This window comes from Coregonus lavaretus (genome assembly GCF_964263955.1).
Source record: "Coregonus lavaretus genome assembly, chromosome: 40".
NCBI classification, from domain to species: Eukaryota; Metazoa; Chordata; class Actinopteri; order Salmoniformes; family Salmonidae; genus Coregonus; species Coregonus lavaretus.
In genome coordinates, this window is record NC_140027.1 from 10363716 (window position 1) to 10384611 (window position 20896).

General features: G+C 41.2%; 2 long non-coding RNA genes across 2 annotated transcripts; both read right to left on the minus strand.

The window, feature by feature from the left end:
• Positions 1-575: 575 nt before the first annotated feature.
• LOC311113732 lies at positions 576-1533 on the minus strand. The gene is made up of 4 exons (XR_014611029.1): positions 1467-1533; positions 1117-1202; positions 943-1008; positions 576-801 (listed from the first exon to the last, which is right to left on the minus strand). It is a non-coding gene; the product is annotated as an uncharacterized lncRNA (long non-coding RNA).
• An 18156-nt stretch (positions 1534-19689) lies between these two features.
• LOC311113735 lies at positions 19690-20657 on the minus strand. The gene is made up of 4 exons (XR_014611032.1): positions 20591-20657; positions 20239-20324; positions 20063-20128; positions 19690-19921 (listed from the first exon to the last, which is right to left on the minus strand). It is a non-coding gene; the product is annotated as an uncharacterized lncRNA (long non-coding RNA).
• Between the last annotated feature and the right edge of the window lie 239 nt (positions 20658-20896).

Consider the following 20896-nt stretch of genomic DNA (forward strand, 5'->3'; position numbering starts at 1 on the left):
TTTATAGCTCAGTATTGTGTTATTTATTTTAAACAGTCTTTTTTGCTCCTCTTTATCAAGGGAGCCAATAATTGTGTAACTTTCTGTAAGTGATTTCTGACTAACTGTAATTTAAATCAAGGTAAGACAGAGGTCCGCTGTAAAACCCAGGTGTTAATGTCAGTGCAACCAGGTTTAGGAAATCGCTAGCCCTGTTCCCAAAAATGTGTGTGTAAACTAGTGGAGGCTGGTGGGGGGAGCTATAGCAGGACGGGCTCATTGTAATGTCTGGAATGTGATAAATAGAATGGTATCAAACATATGAAACCATGTTTGACTCCGTTCCATTAATTCCATTCAAGCCATTACAATGAGCCCATCCTCCTGTCGCTCCTCCCACCAGCCTCCTCTGGTGTAAACCCATTTTGAAGGCTCAAACGTAGTTACGCTAGCGACACTGCAATAGACCCAGCGAGTGCAGGCGTATTCATAAGCTGGCTAGGTGGTTTCGTAACAATTGTGAAGTGCATTGTGTGTGGTTTTGTATGGTCATGTTAACATTGTAAAACTGAATGAACAACACTTCTAGACATGTATGCATGAAAGGCCAAGTTTATTGGAGGATCACAATACAACATGTCAACCCTACAACATTGCCATCATGAATGGATGGATGTAGGGCAATGTAGGCTAATATTAGTTATGTTGATTCCATATGGAGACAGGAAAGGATCGTCCGTGACCTCATTCTGGTACCTCATCAGCAATGATAATAATGATGATGATGATAATGATGATGATGATGATGAAAGAACCACCATGCTAATCAACAGGAGACATGGAGTTAGCCTTCACCGTTGTTATAAACCTCTAGTAACTTCTCTTTGGCATGCATGATCTTCAGATAGATAGATAGGCTCAGAGATTGATAGAAACATACAGTAGATAGCTATATGTACATACGTGATGCTTCCTCTTCTGCAATGGCTTTCACAGCTCCATTCTCCGACTTTTCCATGGCACTATCCTCTTGGGGAAGATTTGTCATCATATCAAATTATTTAAGATTAAAACCAACAGTATTAGTAGTACACAAACACACACGCACACGCACACACACACACACAAAATTCGTACCTTTCTCAGAGTTATCGCTATTGAGTGAGCTTGCTAACAGCACGCCCACTAGAGAAAACAGCAGTAACACACTCTGGATCTTCATCCTGAAGCACATAGAACATGGTATGTTAACACACACACACACTGGGTCATCATCCTCTAGCAAATGAGATAAACAGTGTTGTTAGGATGTCACATTATACAGTTGTCCACCAATATACTCTTGTAAGCAACAGTCCACCTACACCAGTCCAGCCTTACACACCTGTCCACCTAAATACTCCTGTCCACCTGTATACACCAGACCACCCTTAGACACCTATCCACCTGTATACATCTGAGAATATGCTCAGTGAAAGCAAACCAACCTCTGATAGTTGGAAGATGCTGACTGATTGATGCCTGGTTGTCTTGGTGATGTCTTCTGGACCTCAGTAGTAGATGAGTGTCTCTCTGCCCCTTGCAGTCCTGTCTTATACTCTTTCTGCAGCTTACTCCCCCACCTGGCCACACCTCTCACAGTCGAATAACAAACAAAATGACATTACAGCCATGACAATAACCACAGTCACACATCCTGGAGTGTATTCCCTCCCTCCAGGCAAAAATAGGCTGAATCAACATTGGGGTTTCCTCGTAATTTAACTGACTTTATCAAAGTAATCATATTGCATCATAATGGCTGGTTGGTTGGACATGCAAAAAGTATGAGTTGTCTCATTTTTAGCAAGATTTTGAGCCAAATCACCGACAGGATTGAACCTATAAATGAAGTAGCTTGCAAGTTTACTAGATAGCTACAATAGTTGACGTGGTAACCAAACAAACAGATTTGTTAGTTTAGCTAACCAAACCATCAATTCTAGCTTGCTGTTATGAAAATCGAATTCAACAATACCAATACTGTTTTCAATTCAACTTTTTGAAAGGAGCATCTTGGAGTCACTCAGACCAAAATACAGGCTAAAGGATAGACCTAATACAGAAATGTGACTTTTAAGATGTCTGAATACAAAGTTACATGTTATATAATCCTCCTATTTTTTCAGTGAATGTACATGGATGTGTGTTAAATGGATGAGCAAAAATGTGTATTGTGGCCATAAAAGTATGTGGCCACCCCTTCAAATTAGTGGATTCGGCTATTTCAGCCACACCCGTTGCTGACCGGTGTATAAGATCGAACACACAGCCATGCAATCTCCATAGAGAAACATTGGCAGTAGAATGGCCTTACTGAAGAGCTCAGTGACTTTCAACATGGCACCGTCATAGGATGCCACCTTTCCAACAAGTCAGTTCGTCAAAGTACTGCCCTGCTAGAGCTGCCCCGGTCAACTGTAAGTGCTGTTATTGTGAAGTGGAAAAGTCTAGGAGCAACAACAGCTCAGCCGCGAAGTGGTAGGCCACCCAAGCTCACAGAACCGGACCGCTGAGTGCTGAAGCACGTAGCTCGTAAAAATAGTCTGTCCTCGATTGCAACACTCATTACCAAGTTTCACACTGCTTCTGGAAGCAACGTCAGCACAATAACTGTTTGTCGGGAGCTTCATGAAATGGGTTTCCATGGCAGAGCATTCGCAAAAAAGGACAAATCTGGGTTTGGCGGATGCCAGGAGAACGCTACCTGCCCCAATACATAGTGCCAACTGTAAAGTTTGGTGGAGGAGGAATAATGGTCTTGGGCTGTTTTTCCATGGTTCCAGTAATGGGAAATCTTAACGCTACAGCATACAATGACATTCTAGACGATTCTGTGCTTCCAACTTTGTGGCAACAGTTTGGGGAAGGCCCTTTCCTCTTTCAGCATAACAATGCCCCCACGCGCAAACCGAGGTCCATACAGAAATGGTTTGTCGAGTCGGTGTGGAAGAACTTGACTGGCCTGCACAGATCCCTGACCTCAACCCCATCGAACACCTTTGGGATGAATTGGAAAGCCGACTGTGAGCTAGGGCTAATCGGCCATTATCAGTGCCTGACCTCACTAATGCTCTTGTGGCTGAATGTAAGCAAGTCCCCGCAGCAATATTCCAACATCTTGTTGAAAGTCTTCCCGAAAGGAGGGACCAACTCCATATTAATGCCCATGATTTTGCAATGAGATGTTCGACGAGCAGGTGTCCACATACTTTTGGTCATGTACTGTATGTGCAACCACTTGAATTTTGAATGACATCAGTGGCCTAGTCAAGGAAGCATCATGCAAAAATATATTGGCTCACCATTTAGACCATGGGTAAGAAATTAAACCAAGCAGTTGGATGGTTTAACAATCTGCCTTTGGTAGCCAAATTGACCTGTTGAACAAGTACGATTGGATGGTGGTTCTACCGTTTAACGTCTCTGATAGGTTGATTTGTTATTTTGTTACCGGATATAATGATCTGCTCAGCTGGCCGTCCTCAGCATTGTGGCTTATTTTTTAGTCTTTCACTCTGTGGCTCAGAGACCTCTTGAAGTAGGCCAGTCATTTTTTGATACAAGAAACGTACATCTGTCTCCTAATCATTCATATCATGTATAGGTCTGTAGATAAGACGGTCAGATCACAATATTTATTTTAATCTGAAAAGTCCTGACCTTACATTTGCCCCCGTGCCAAGGGTCAAATGTAACATCTGTAAAATAAACCAAATGAACTCAGTTAACTTAAAAAACATTCATGTTCATGAATGATCATATTATCATAGACATATTTAATGATTTTGCAAGAAATATTAGTATTTTTATGTACGTAACCAATATGTACAGTAAGACCCCTGTTTGTGCATGGCCATTCGATTCCTCTCAATACATCTTGAATAGTATGATGGTGCCCAGATCATATTGGTTTACAACTTCTTAGGCACTCTACATGACCCCAAGGCTATTTAAAGTGAGAATTTGTATAATTAATGTATTATTCATATCATCTTAAAGTTAAAATACCTTGTTTTCAACATTTGGCTGCTTTGCTCAGGGTCATTTTAACACTGCGTTACAATTGTCCCCAATCCTAGCAGCCCTGACAAAACCTCATGTGCCTAGTGAGAGACAATAATCGTGACACATGTCAATCATGTCAATGTTTAACCAAAATATAGTGATGAAAATTATGCTAGTTTGAATTCTTGGACATTAATGCTCAGGACAGTAGGAAAAATATACAGCCGCTGGAAAATACTACATTCACCACCCAAAATAACAAACATTTGTCCATAAAACAAGCAAATAGTAAGATATTTGACTGAAACCTTTCAAGCAGGGAGAGAACCTAAATATGCATGTACTGAGTGAGTTCTCACTCTAGCTTGTTTTGTTTGGAGAAATTCAAAGTGTTACAATTGCCCCCCAATTGCCCCTGGTCTCCCGTACTAAACTCAGAAAGGCATTAATAAATCAGATTAAAAAGTTGAGGGGAAATGACCTGGAAATGTTACACATTGCACCTTTCATGTGACTTAGAGACCGTTTATAAATGTGGTAAGCCCTTGATCTCGTGTTTTGTGAATATCTATTTCTTCAATTGCTTTTGCAGACACATTGTATCAGACATTTTGTTGGAGGGAGCTTGCTCAGGCAATCTCAGATCCCAGTTTCTGACATTAATCCCTAGTGTGTATAGAATTCAGAAGGATGCCTCTGAGTAAATACTCCTTGGAATTTTTGTAGAAATTAATTAAGTTTAATTAGCCAATATGCAGTAGAAGGGGGCTCTGAAGTGTGATTCAAATGCAGTACCTGGCCTAGAGCGTGTTCTGTGCCGGACAACCTGTTGTAACTGTAATGTCAGGCCTAAAACGAGTTCTTTGACAAGATCAGCAAATATCATTCATTAGTTCACAGTAAACCACAAACTTGGTAAGGTAAAGAAAGTGGTAAATATACTGTATAAACGGATTACTTCACCACTGTTTTTATTTTACCATCTTCCCAGCATATAATGGGCCTTTGAAGACCACAACACTATGAACACAGCTTCTGCAATCACATTAAAGACCACAACACTGTAAGGGCTTTCACATAAGCCTGTTATGATCCAGATGGATTCTGTCAACATCGATATGCAAAACAACATTAAAAAAAGGGGTGTTCTGTCCTGGAGCACCAGGTCCGGTGTAACTGTCATTTCAGCCCTAGCAGGTTGGCTTACTGGGAACTCATTATATTGTCTTATCTTGGCAGAGTCCACACTTTAGGCCAGGTATTTGCCTCCTACTGAACATCGACAAAAATACATTAATATATATATATATATATATATATATTTGCGATAATTCCCAGGAACGTTTACCGAGCAGCATCCTTCCTGTCCAAATTGAAAGACAACATGGATACATAGAATTCTATTCACACAGTCATTAAAGCAACAGTGTGTCCAGCCTTTAGGTCCAGACCTGATCCTGGAAAGCTTCAACCTGTGAAGGCGGCTCCACTCTAAACAAACTACAACATATAAAGGCTTTTATATAGCATATAAAATGTCTTCATAAGCACTAGATGTTTGAGGAAACATATAGGGTGGTTATACTGAATAAAGGGCACCTCTAAATGTCCAATAATTGTGGCATATGAACCCTGCTACAATATAGTTAATGGAGTATAGATTTATAGATTTATTGTTTTTTCTTGTTATTTGTGTACTTGTTTGACATTGTTGCTCCACTGGTTGGAGCTATTAACACAAGAATTCAACTGCATCCGTTATAACATCTGCTAAACTGTGTATGTGACCAATAAACTTAGATTTGATTTGAATTGTTTTGTTTATTTTTGTGGGTGAGTGTGTGTATATGTGTATGTGTGTGTGAGGTGGGTGAGGGGATGGTGACTGGGCCCATTTTTGCATCTGTGCATGTTGGGACTGAGGAATGAAGTAACTTGGTGTGAGAGATTATTTGATATATGTAGGTCACATACCACTGTCCTGCCTTCCACTGGCATGCTGTTATGTTCAGCTGATAACTGTTTTCTTTTTCTGTCATCTGGTGGTCAAAGCAAGAGTGTTAAAAGTCTGGACAACCCCTCTCTCTCTCCCTCCCTCTCCTATCTCTCTCTCTCTCTCCATTTACAGTAACTAGCATCCTCACCCACTAAGCACTGAACGACACCAGATCTCCATGGAAATTTGGTCAGTCCACCCTGGCCTTGATTTCAACGTCCACAGATGTCTGGACTGGCATTCATTTGGCCCAAACATAGACGTCAATGATTGGTTCCGATTTGGTCAGGACCAAATCTGAACCAATCATAGACGTCTATGTTTCACACATTTGGACAATAGAGTACAGCAGAGTACAGCACAGTAAAGAACAGTAGGATAGAGTTCAGTACAGTTAAGGTACAGTATAGTCAAGTGGAGTATAGTTCAGTCCTGTACTGTACAGCAGAGTAGAATAGAGTGGAGTAGAGTACACAGTAGAGCACACTAGAGTTGAGAACACTCTAATGTATTATCCTGTACTGAACTATACTCTAGTCTACTGTACTGTACTGAACTATACTCTACTTGACTATACTCTACTTGACTATACTATACTGAACTCTTCTGTACTGAACTCTACTGTGTTTTACTTTGATGTCCAAAATTCTGATTCATAGACGTCTCTTCAATGGCTGTGCGAAGTTACTGAATTTTGGCGGGAACTGGAACACACTGTCGTACACGTAGATTCAGAGCATCTCAAACATGCTCAATGGGTGACATGTCTGGTGAGTATGCAGGCCATGGAAGAACTGGGAAATTTTCAGCTTCCAGTAATTGTGTACAGATCCTTGCGACATGGGGCCGTGCATTATCATGCTGAAACATGAGGTGATGGTGGCAGAAGAACGGCACGGCAATGGGCCTCAGGATCTCGTCACGGTATCTGTGCATTCAAATTGTCATGGATAAAATGCAATTGTGTTCGTTGTCCGCAGCTTATACAGTGGGGAAAAAAAGTATTTAGTCAGCCACCAATTGTGCAAGTTCTCCCACTTAAAAAGATGAGAGAGGCCTGTAATTTTCATCATAGGTACACGTCAACTATGACAGACAAAATGAGGAAAAAAAATCCAGAAAATCACATTGTAGGATTTTTAATGAATTTATTTGCAAATTATGGTGGAAAATAAGTATTTGGTCAATAACAAAAGTTTCTCAATACTTTGTTATATACCCTTTGTTGGCAATGACACAGGTCAAACGTTTTCTGTAAGTCTTCACAAGGTTTTCACACACTGTTGCTGGTATTTTGGCCCATTCCTCCATGCAGATCTCCTCTAGAGCGTGATGTTTTGGGGCTGTCGCTGGGCAACACAGACTTTCAACTCCCTCCAAAGATTTTCTATGGGGTTGAGATCTGGAGACTGGCTAGGCCATTCCAGGACCTTGAAATGCTTTTTAAGAAGCCACTCCTTCGTTGCCCGGGCGGTGTGTTTGGGATCATTGTCATACTGAAAGACCCAGCCACGTTTCATCTTCAATGCCCTTGCTGATGGAAGGAGGTTTTCACTCAAAATCTCACGATACATGGCCCCATTCATTCTTTCATTTACACGGATCAGTCGTCCTGGTCCCTTTGCAGAAAAACAGCCCCAAAGCATGATGTTTCCACCCCCATGCTTCACAGTAGGTATGGTGTTCTTTGGATGCAACTCAGCATTCTTTGTCCTCCAAACACGACGAGTTGAGTTTTTACCAAAAAGTTATATTTTGGTTTCATCTGACCATATGACATTCTCCCAATCCTCTTCTGGATCATCCAAATGCACTCTAGCACGGGCCTGGACATGTACTGGCTTAAGCAGGGGGACACGTCTGGCACTGCAGGATTTAAGTCCCTGGCGGCGTAGTGTGTTACTGATGGTAAGCTTTGTTACTTTGGTCCCAGCTCTCTGCAGGTCATTCACTAGGTCCCCCCGTGTGGTTCTGGGATTTTTGCTCACCGTTCTTGTGATAATTTTGACCCCACGGGGTGAGATCTTGCGTGGAGCCCCAGATCGAGGGAGATTATCAGTGGTCTTGTATGCCTTCCATTTCCTAATAATTGCTCCCACAGTTGATTTCTTCAAACCAAGCTGTTTACCTATTGCAGATTCAGTCTTCCCAGCCTGGTGCAGGTCTACAATTTTGTTTCTAGTGTCCTTTGACAGCTCTTTGGTCTTGGCCATAGTGGAGTTTGGAGTGTGACTGTTTGAGGTTGTGGACAGGTGTCTTTTATACTGATAACAAGTTCAAACAGGTGCCATTAATACAGGTAACGAGTGGAGGACAGAGGAGCCTCTTAAAGAAGACGTTACAGGTCTGTGAGAGCCAGAAATGTTGCTTGTTTGTAGGTGACCAAATACTTATTTTCCACCATAATTTGCAAATAAATTCATAAAAAATCCTACAATGTGATTTTCTGGAAAATGTTTCCTCAATTTGTCTTTCATAGTTGACGTGTACCTATGATGAAAATTACAGGCCTGTCTCATCTTTTTAAGTGGGAGAACTTGCACAATTGGTGGCTGACTAAATACTTTTTTTCCCCACTGTACCTGCCCATACCATAACCCCACCGCCACCATGGGGCACTCTGTTTATAATGTTGACATCAGCCAACTGCTCGCCCACACGTCTGCCATCTGCCATCTGCCCGGTACAGACGAAACCGGGATTCATCCGTGAAGAGCACACACCTCAAGTGTGCCAGTGGCTATTGAAGGTGAGCATTTGCCCACTGAATTCGGTTACGACACCGAACTGCAATCAGGTCAAGACCGTGGTGAGGACGATGAGCATGAAGATGAGCTTCCCTGAGACGGTTTCTGACAGTTTGTGCAGAAATTATTCGGTTGTGCAAACCCACAGTTTCATCAACTCTTTGGGTGGCTTGTCTCAGACGATCCCGCAGGTGAAGAAGCCAGATTCGGAGGTCCTGGGCTGGAGTGGTTACACGTGGTCTGCGGTTGTGAGGCCGGTTGGACATACTGGACGTTGGAATTGGCTTATGGTAAATAAATGAACATCCAATTCTCTAGCAACAGCTCTGGTGGACATTCCTGCAGTCAGCATGACTATTGCACGCTTCCTCAAAACTTGAGACATCTGTAGCATTGTGTTGTGTGACTAAACTGCACATTTTAGATATTGGTGGAAAAAGTACCCAATTTTCATACTTGAGTAAAAGTATAGATACCTTAATAGAAAGTTACTCAAGTAAAAGTGAAAGTCACCCAGTAAAATACTACTTGTGTAAAAGTCTGAAAGTATTTGGTTGTAAATATACTTGCAGTAAGTATCAAAAGTAAATGTAATTGCTAAAATATACTCAATTATCAAAAGTAAAATCATTTCAAATCCCTTATATTAACCCAAGCAGACGGCACCATTTTCTTGTTTTTAAAATTTACGGATAGCCAGGGGCACACTCCAACACTCAATACATCTAGAATAGTCTGATGGTGCCCAAATGCATTATTTACTAATTATGCATTTGTGTTTAATGAGTGCGCCAGATCAGAAGCAGTAGGGGTGACCACGTGTTCTCTTGATAAGTGCGTGAATTGGACCAATTTCCTGTCCTGCTAAGCACTCAAAATGTAAGGAGTACTTTTGGATGTCATTCTTTAGGAATGTAGTGAAGTAAAAGTAAAAGTTGTCAAAATATAAATAGTAAATTAAAGTACAGATACCCCAAAAAAACTACTTAAGTAGTACTTTAAAGTAGTTTTACTTAAGTACTTTACACCACTGATTTTAGAGTGGCCTTTTATTGTCCCCAGCACAAGGTGCACCTGTGTAATTATACTGATGTTTAATCAGCTTCTTGATATGCCACACCTGTCAGGTGAATGGATTATCTTGGCAAAGGAGAAGAGGGATGTAAAAAAATTTGTACACAACATTTGACAGAAATAAGCTTTTTGTGCGTATGGACAATATCTGGGATCTTTTATTTCAGCTCATGAAACATGGGACCAACACTTTACATGTAGCGTTTCTATTTTTGTTCAGTATATTATGTACTTTTAAGGTGTCACTAGACCACAAGCATAAATCTCCATGGTGTACTTTTACAGACATATTTGGCACCAGAAGTCTGTATTCAACAGCTTAAAAAACAAATATATTATTGAAATGTACAAATATTTTCAAAGGGATAACTTGAAATAACATGATATACATTGCTGTGACAAGTACTGAGTATACGAAGAGGCAGGACGCAGACGCAAGAATTAACAAGGTCAAGGTTTACTTAACAATGATAATGCGAAATAACAAAGAGCGTAAACGACACGAAGCTTAACAATCATCCAGAACAGTCCAGAGCTAAATAGGGGTGGAGTCTGTTCAGTGCTGGTGAACTGATCACGCATCCACTGCATTCAATGGATCAGAATGTGACGGGATAATCCTCGGCTTTGAGCAGAGTTTTGCACAGATATGACCCCAACAATTTATGCATGTGATCCATGTTTACATCACCCTCGTCAGCCAGAGTTGAGAATAGGGGCAACATATAAAAAATGCCTCTATCCACTCAGTCTCTCCAGATGCGCAGCTTTTTCTTGAAAGCAGCAATTTTATCATTTGGCTTGGAAGATGTCACTTGCACATCCCTGCATGGATAGGTTGGGCAGCAGTCTCGTTGGTAGGCCTATGATCCCGAGACAACGGTCCAATCCTTATCCATGTCCCCTTATGTACTAGTTCAGAACACGCAATATTTCACCTGCACTTGAATTTTGAGACAACTATTTGAAACAAAGACATTCTTCATATATGCAGAGAATATATACAAGAAGTAGGCATTTGAAATGTCAGTGGTCTCATTTAATTGTATTGCAAACCAATTTGATGTGAAGGCTCTTTCTAAAACCTGTGATTCAATATCATCTGCCATATCCTGGATTCTACGTGTGACCGTGTCATTGGAAAGTGGGATTTTATTTCACTGATCTTTGTGGCATCAGTTGGGTCTAAAACTTCTCGGCAAGCATCCACGACTGAGGGCATGACCACATTTTCAACTATAGTGAAAGGAGCCTGGCACAAATGTTATGAGACAGGAAGTATGAAGCCTTCAGTAAACTCTCGTTGTCTGTGAAATTATTGTGCATAATTTTTGCTTGCTAAATCTGGTTCATCCTTTAATGTGGATTATTTGTTTCGAAATGTCTGCGCATTTTCGATGGCTTCATAGCACCTTTGCTGAGGCAAGTCTGAGCAATCACACAGAGCGGTATTGACAGGCAGCTGTTATTTTGAGAGAGAGAGAGAGAGAGAGAGAGAGAGAGAGAGAGAGAGAGAGAGAGAGAGAGAGAGAGAGAGAGAGAGAGAGAGAGAGAGAGAGAGAGAGAGAGAGAGAGAGAGAGAGAGAGAGAGAGAGAGAGAGAGAGAGAGAGAGAGAGAGAGAGAGAGAGAAGGCTGCGCAGCAGGCCTAGCTTGTGTGTGTGGTGTAGCTATACTTAGTCATGTCAACACAATTTGTTTACTGCGGCATGCATAATTCAGCGCATTGCACAAGTAGGCCTATAGCAAGTATTTATTGGAGTCAAATATGCCACGGAACCCTCCAAAAAACAACAATCATATTCAAGACAAATATGCTGCGGACCGGCAAGCATTCCACCATGGACCAGTGCCACTCCTCCATTGTCCGGCGACCGGTCCATGGACCAGGGTTTGAGAGAGGCTGGGCTAGATGGAGTAGTTAGTCCTACAACATCTAGTGGTCACGTCGGGGACAACAGTTGTTGACAACCGTAGCATTGTAGCTAACCCTAACCCTTTTCCTAACCTTAACCTCATTCTCTTAACCTCCTACGTTAATTCACCTCACCTGCTGTGTTAGTTCTCCTAACCTGCCACGTTAATTATCCTTACCTGCTATGTAAACAAACCATCTGTGGAGACAAATCATCAGTATCACCACAACGGCAGCAAATCACGTCAGCCATTCAGTGTTGTTGTTTATGTATGTAGCTGGTAGGCTAAGCTTTAGCATGAGCAATGTCTTTCAAAAGGAGAACACTCACAAATGCGGTAAGTCTGGAGATTTTTGTAAATTCTGACTATGAATCTGAGTATGAAAGTGAGGAATCAGATTCCCGACAGTGAGAGTGAGGAGCTGCCTCCCAACTTTGTGGCCATTGAGAACCCTGAATCTGAGGACCGCTTGCCCACAGACTAAGTCACAGGTCCCGCTGAAGATGCTTGTGGTGATGGTGGTAGACCAACAGTGGGTGAAGTACAGGAGGTCTGCGGTAGCCAGCCATTTCACCCCTCCTGGCCCTGCTGTCTGGAGTGCAAAGCCCCTTGCCATTTCCATCTGAGGCAGAGTGCTTCAAGCTTTTCTGAAAGAGGATCTTGTGGGAGACATAGTGGAGGAGACTAATCACATGAAAAGGTTAATGCTATAAAAAAAAATGTGTATTCCTAGGTGACTTTATCTTTGCCAGAATCTCCCAATTTTTCATACCTCTTCATTTTTTAAAGCACTGGACTCAACAATCCTGCCATTTATTTGGGGTTACCTGCAAATGCCCAAGGAAAGGTGATTCTATCCATCTTTAAATATTCCTACTAGGCTGCAACTACCAGGGCGTTAACCCACTGGCAAGTGGGCTTCCCTGATGTGTTAGACACTGATGCCCCCCTGTGGCTAAATATGGAAGCCAGGACCACAATAAATACCACTACTTTTATCCAAAGCAGAGTGCCCAAACAAATTGACAGACAACAACTTTGTTTTGAGAAACTCTTTAAGAACTCTAAACTACATTAAGCATGTTTATAAGGTGCCTGATGCCTCTGTATACACCCTAATATGTTTTAATCATTATTTTGTTCCATCCCCGTCTGATAAGTTATTGTTGAATGGAAGAAGAAGCGTCTGGACACAATTGAAAACCTATACATAGACAAGCAATTTGCATCATTAAATCATTCAAAATAACACATTTGAACATTCTAATTAAAAAATGTTCCCACAATTTACAAGTCAGACACTATGTCAAAGGGAAAATTCCAAACTTTGAAACCATCCATGTGCAACCCCACTGGCCACACACTGGTTGAATCAACATTGTTTCCACGTCATTTCAATGAAATAACGTAGAACACCAATGTGGAATAGATGTTGAATTGACGTCTGTGCCCAGTGGGACACTCATTTTATGACCAGTTAAAGCGCCCTCCCAACTCAGAACACCTAGTCTCCCAGTTTGTATCATTTTTCTCCAACTATATGGAGGCCTCTACTAGTCATCTCGAGGAGACCTGGGGTGAAAAGCCAATATTGAGATTTTGGATGAGATCTGGTGTGAAGCCCTGTCTAGAATTTGCTCTTGTTCCATTAATGCCAGGTATCAATTGACACAATATAACTCATGCACAGACTTCACTACTCCAAAATCTAACTACATAGAATCTAGCCCCAGGTTTCCCCAATATGTGACAGATGTAAAACCTCAGTGGGCTCATGTAAAACCTCAGAGGGCTCATTGACTCAACTTTTTTGGATCTGCCTCCTACTAAATGACTTCTGGGTGAAATGTTGTTGAATCGAATTCAAAGGTGTATGAGAGGGCCATTCAACTTGACCCAAATTCGTGCTCTACTGAACTATACTATACTATACTATACTATACTGAACTATACTGAACTATACTCAAGATTACTCTACTGCTCTAGTGGTATTGAGACCATTCTGTCTTTAACTCATCATGGTCTCAATTCACTGGGTCTGAATCTTGGGACCTTAGTCTTTGGTTGGTCTGTGTCTAGGTCTAAATCTAGTTTTTCTGTATTTAAACTGGTCTTGGTCTGATCATGGTCTTCATACGCGGATTCAAATAGTTGGTGTTATTAATTGTGGCCACTGGATGGCGGTGATGTTGCCTTAAGCCATTTGCAAACCATAGGCAAACCAATTTGAAGAAGAAGACAATGCTCTTTGATCACTGGCTGATTGCTCCCAACCCATAGGATTTCTTTACATTTCTTTAAAAAAAAAAACTGATATGATAATATACATTAAACACATAGATCATTATTGATATTTTGGATTATTGAAGGACAGGGACATCCATAATGTCCCAACATGCCAAAAAGTACAGCAGAGAGCACAGAAGCAATGGTTAAACCTTATGGTTAAACCTTCAATAAACATGTAGTTTTCGTCATCACTATCTGATCAGGATTTGTTGTGTCATAAAATAGGTTTGTTATCTGCCCTCTGTGTCACATTGGCCCCTCCCTGTATGCAAATTGATCCAACCTGCCTTGGACCTCCCCTTATGACACAATCTGTTTAAATCAACAGAAAACAGCACACTTTCATAGTCAATAGTTGTAAACTCTCATCATTACAGCCTACTTTTGTTATCCAATTATTTAAGAATGGGTCTAACACTGTCCTGATAACCTGTCCACAGCTGTACAAATAAATATGCAGAGAATCTCTTCCATCCCTAAAAAGTCACCAGACAAATGAGCTGAGTATCTGGATGTGTGTAATCAAATCAAATAGCACATTTCAGACATGAATGCAACACAATTCACAGAAAAAAGAACAAATAAAAACAATGAAAATATTTATTATACAACAAACATAAGAGGATAAATGTGCGGCCAGATTCTCTCTCTGTGCTTTGGCTCCAATAATAAGTACCTCAGTCTTGTCTTGATTTAGCTGGAGGAAGTTATGAGCCATCTAAGTATTTAAATCACTAATACAGTCTAATAATTTATCTGTGGAGCTAAAATCCTCTGGTGACACAGAAATGTAAAGTTGTGTATCATCTGCGTAGAAGTGAAAATCAATGCTGTGCTTTCGATTAACGCTGCGAAGGAGTAACGTATATAAACCAAACAGTACCGGATGCAAAATCAAATTTTTAAACGCAACATGTGATATCTTTTTTCTCTGAGTTACGTTTACCAAGGGTGACAGAAAACTCTCGATCGGTTAAATAGGTCCTAAACCAATTTAGAACTGGACCGGAGAGGCCAACCCACCTCTCATGTCTGTCCAGAAGAACATCATGTCAACAGTGTCGAGTGCAGCACCTAAATCCAAAAGTACAAGGACAGAGAGCTGTTCGGCAACTGTGTTGGTTCTAAGGTAGTTTATCATTTTAACTAAGGCTGTCTCTGTGCTGTGGTGGGCATGAAAACCAGAATAACATTTTCCTAAAATACAGTTGGCACTTAAAAAATCATTTAGCTTAAGAAATATTGGAGATTGGCCAAAAATAGCTAAGAGCTGAAGGATCTAGATTACTTTACTTCAGAAGGGGGTTTACCATAGCAGTTTAGAGCAGTGGGGAAAGTGCCTGTGAACAGGGAGTGTATCATCAAACTTCTCATCAGGTATTGCTTGACTGATACCCAGCCTAATGTTTGTCATCTTTTCTCTGAAATATGGCGCAAACTCATCACATTTAGATGTGGAGGAAAGTTTATTATTAGTGATCAAGTTGGAAAAATTAGCCCGTCTGGCATTTCTAATTGTCTTGTTATATATATCCAAATTGCTCTCTCAGAATATCATAATGGAACTGCAACTTTGACCTTCTCCACTTTCGCTTTGCCTTTCTGCAATTTCTCTTTAATTGATTTGTTGCTCACGCATCCAAGGGGCACTCCGTTTGGATGCTATACTGGAGCTATGGCATCAATGGTTGCCCTTCATTTGCTATTAAAGTTATCAACTAAATCATCACAAGAGGAAGACATAATAGATGATGGTGTATTGTTCATACACTCAATGAAATCTGTAGCAACTGTAGTGTTTCTTAATAATGCATTCAGTATTACCCTGTGCTATGGGCAACAAGGTAGTAAAAAATACACAGTGGTGATCAGATAAAGCAACATCAAAAACAGAGGTTATGATTGCTCTAACATTTAAAAGCGCCATATTCAAAGAGTTTGGGCCACTGCCCGATGGCATATGCCTCGAGGTGACCAATAGAATAACAACCAAATTATTTACGTTGCAACCAGGATTTCTGACAGTCTCCAATCTATCAGAATGGTAAGAAATGACAGTTTGTATAAACTCACTAGAAGGTGGAGTTAGAGGAACCTAAATTAGGTTACTCACAATAACCATAGTGCCATTTCTATGGGTTTATATGCTTTCCAAGTCCTCTGTTGCTTATTCTGACAGGGAGGACTGGAGCGCTACCAGACCCTGCCAGTCAGTCTCTAAAACAGTTTGCGATGTTGCTGGAAATAATCCTGGAACCACTTAGGGTGAATCCAGTATCTTTTAAAAAGTGCTTTTATCTCCCACAACAAATCAAAATTGTCACAAAAGGAGATATTCCTGTCGTTGAAAAGTTTCTTCAGGGACTAGTTTAGGGCAATGAGTTGGCAGAAACATTCCTAACCCCTACAATATCATGGGAGGGGGCCAGAGATAATGGTTATCTTCCCTGTGCTAGTGAGGGTGTTTAAAAAAAAGGTATACAAGAGCGAGCTGGAGGTCAAGTCAAAGACAACACAGCGCAGCAGTGAAAAGACAGAAAGACACAAACAGAAAGACAAAGTTATTATGTGATTTGTTAAGCCACATTTTATTCCTGATCTAATTTAGGCTTACCTAAATAAAGGGGCTGAATACTGAAGTAATGACTATATTTTAATCATGATTTTTGTTATCCCCCCCAAATAAAATATTACAAAGTATTTTGTGTAGATTGTTGACAAGAAATGACAAATCAATCCATTTCAACCTGACTTTGTACTCAATCAAATGTGAAGAAATCCAATGGGTCTGAATACTTTTGGCTCACCGGCCAGTTTATTAGATACACACATCAAGTACCGGGTCGGACACCCCTTTGCCTCCAGAACAGCCTGAATTCTTTGGGGCATTCTACAAGGTGTCGGAAACATTCCATAGGGATGTTGGTCCATGCTGATGCGATGGCATCATGCAGTTGCTGCAGATTGGACGGCGGTACATTCATGCTGTGAACAGCCCGTTCCATCTCATCCCAAAGATGCTCTATTGGGTTGAGGTCTGGGGACTGAGCAGGCCACTCAAGTAAACTGAACTCACTGTCATGTTCCAAGCAATGTTTTTCCACTCCTCAATTGTCCAGTCTTGGTGATCGCTTGCCCACTGGAGCCGTTTCTTCTTGTTTTTAGCTGATAGGAGTGGAACCCGGTGTGGTCGTCTGCTGCAATTGCCCATCCGTGACAAGGATCGACGAGTTGTGCGTTCCGATATGCCGTTCTGCACACAACTGTTGTACTGCGCCGTTATTTGTCTGTTTGTGGCCCGCTTGTTAGCTTGCACGATTCTTGACATTCTCCTTCAACCTCTATCATCACTGAGCTGTTTTCGCCCAAATGACTGCCACTGACTGAATGTTTTTTGTTTGTCGCACCATTCTCGGTAAACCCTAGACCAGCGGTTCCCAAACTAGGTGTCGCGACCCATGCGGGGTCGCCTGATATGGGGTCGCGGGATAATTTCTAAAATCCTTTAAAAACATATATATATATACAAAAATATATCTAATATCGTCTTTGTATTTCAAAATCATTGTAATGTGGTTAACCTTAAAAATCTTAATGAAAATTATTCATATCTAAATGATACATTTCAACCAGAGAGCGCCCTTAGATCATGGGAAAAGGCCACACTTGACCATTGCACTTGGATCATTCCTACGGTGAATGGCTAGGCCTGCTACAGTATGAAACCACTTGACTTACTGTGTAATGAAAAGAAAATGTGTCTCCTTGCTTATGTAACAGGCATATATGAGAAACTGAATGCAAGCATGCAGTGAAATACAAAACATTCTACAGATGAGTGACCAAATCAGTGGATTCAGAGGAAAGAATTCTCATTGGAGAGAGTCTTTCAAATGCGAACCATGCCACCTTCCCTCGGCTGTGCATGTTTCTAACAGAAAACATCATTAGTAAGTGTCCCACACGAGTGATGACTGCTCACCTCCAATGCTTGGAGGAGCAGTTTGGGACTTACTTCCCAATCCGTTTGACTGTGATCCTTGCTCAGTTGGCATGCCGGTAAGTGAAATCGAACAGCTGATCGAGCTGTCATGTGACCGAATGCATTCACAGGTCACTACGGAGGAGTTTTAGTTCCTGACTCAAAGGGAATAAATACCCTGCCGTCTCCTTCTGAGCATTAACAACTGGGAACTGGGAACTCTGACATTTCTGACTTCCAACTTCAGTGCGTTTTAAGACAACTGGGAACTCGGAAAAAAACAAGCTCCGACTGGGAAAATTCATTTTGAACGGTCATCCAACTCAGAATTCCAACTCAAGAACTCGGGCCTCTTTCCAGAACACCGACTTTCCGAAGTGAAGATCACTGACATCTTGATTTGACTGCGTAATTTTCTGAGTTCCTAGTTGTCTTGAAAGCACCATCAGTGCTCTTGTCTGCATTAAAACCAAATATCAATCCAGGTTGGATGTGACAGCAGAGATGAGGTACACACTGTCGACCAAGCCCCTTTACTTTGAGAAGTTCAGACGCGACATGTATCAAGCACACCCATCTCATTAGTGGTGGTGAGATAAGATACATTATGTCACACCAATTTGCAATTGACTGTCATGACCCCACATTAAAAGTGAATGTCAGTTGAGAAGACCATCAGAAATACTGTTAGAATTTTTTTCAATTGACTGCCATAGCCCCAGATACAAAAGTAAACATTGGCTGTTAGTTACATAATTTTTTCACATGGTTAAGGTCGCGAGAATTTTCAGATATCAAAATGGGGTCGTAGGTCAAACATGTTTGGGAACCTTGCCCTAGACACTGTCATGCGTGAAAAGCCCAGGAGGGTGTCCGTTTCTGAGATACTGGATAAGCGCAGACAAAGAAATGTTCTAAGATTCTTCCCAATGAGCTCTCCAATCTCATAAAACATTTTAGAAATAGGCTCAGTGTCATTATTGAAAACAGGGATGCCAATAAGTATTACTTGTTTAACAAAATCTCTCAACAATTGTATTAGTATAAAATATAAATGTAAATTTTTGGGGGGGACCATACAATACTTTATAGCTCAGTATTGTGTAATTTATTTTAAACAGTCTTTTTTGCTCCTCTTTATCAAGGGAGCCAATAATTGTGTACCTTTCTGTAAGTGATTTCTGACTAACTGTAATTTAAATCAAGGTAAGACAGAGGTCCGCTGTAAAACCCAGGTGTTAATGTCAGTGCAACCAGGTTTAGGAAATCGCTAGCCCTGTTCCCAAAAATGTGTGTGTAAACTAGTGGAGGCTGGTGGGGGGAGCTATAGCAGGACGGGCTCATTGTAATGTCTGGAATGTGATAAATAGAATGGTATCAAACATATGAAACCATGTTTGACTCCGTTCCATTAATTCCATTCAAGCCATTACAATGAGCCCGTCCTCCTGTCGCTCCTCCCACCAGCCTCCTCTGGTGTAAACCCATTTTGAAGGCTCAAACGTAGTTACGCTAGCGACACTGCAATAGACCCAGCGAATGCAGGCATATTCACAGGCTGGCTAGGTGGTTTCATAACAATTGTGAGGTGCATTGTGTATGGTTTTGTATGGTCATGTTAACATTGTAACACTGAATGAAAAACACTGCTAGACATGTATGCATGAAAGGCCAAGTTTATTGGAGGATCACAATACAACATGTCAACCCTACAACATTGCCATCATGAATGGATGGATGTAGGGCAATGTAGGCTAATATTATTTATGTTGATTCCATATGGAGACAGGAAAGGATCGTCCGTGACCTCATTCTGGTACCTCATCAGACATTACAATAATGGTGATGATGATAGTGATGATGATGATGATAATGATGAAAGAACCACCATGCTAATCAACAGGAGACATGGAGTTAGCCTTCACCGTTGTTATAAACCTCTAGTAACTTCTCTTTGGCATGCATGATGTTCAGATAGATAGATAGGCTCAGAGATTGATAGATACATACAGTAGATAGCTATATGTACATACGTGATGCTTCGTCTTCTGCAATGGCATTCTCAGCTCCATTCTCCAACTTCTCCGTGGCACTATCCTCTTGGGGAAGATTTGTCATCATATCAAATTATTTCAGATTAAAACCAGCAGTATTAGTAGTTCACACACGCACACGCACACACACACAAACACGCACACAAAATACGTACCTTTCTCAGAGTTATCTCCATTGAGTGAGCTTGCTAACAGCACGCCCACTAGAGAAAACAGCAGTAACACACTCTGGATCTTCATCCTGAAGCACATAGAGCATGGTATGTTAAAACACACACACACACTGGGTCATCATCCTCTAGCAAATGAGATAAACAGTGTTGTTAGGATGTCACATTATACAGTTGTCCACCAATATACTCTTGTAAGCAACAGTCCACCTACACCAGTCTAGCCATACACACCTGTCCACCTAAATACTCCTGTCCACCTGTATACACCAGTCCACCCTTAGACACCTATCCACCTGTATACATCTGAGAATATGCTCAGTGAAAGCAAACCAACCTCTGATAGTTGGAAGATGCTGACTGATTGATGCCTGGTTGTCTTGGTGATGTCTTCTGGACCTCAGTAGTAGATGAGTGTCTCTCTGCCCCTTGCAGTCCTGTCTTATACTCTTTCTGCAGCTTACTGCCCCACCTGGCCACACCTCTCACAGTCGAATAACAAACAAAATTACATTACAGCCGTGACAATAACCACAGTCACACACCCTGGAGTGTATTCCCTCCCTCCAGGCAAAAATAGGCTGAATCAACATTGGGGTTTCCTCGTAATTTAACTGACTTTATCAAAGTAATCATATTGCAT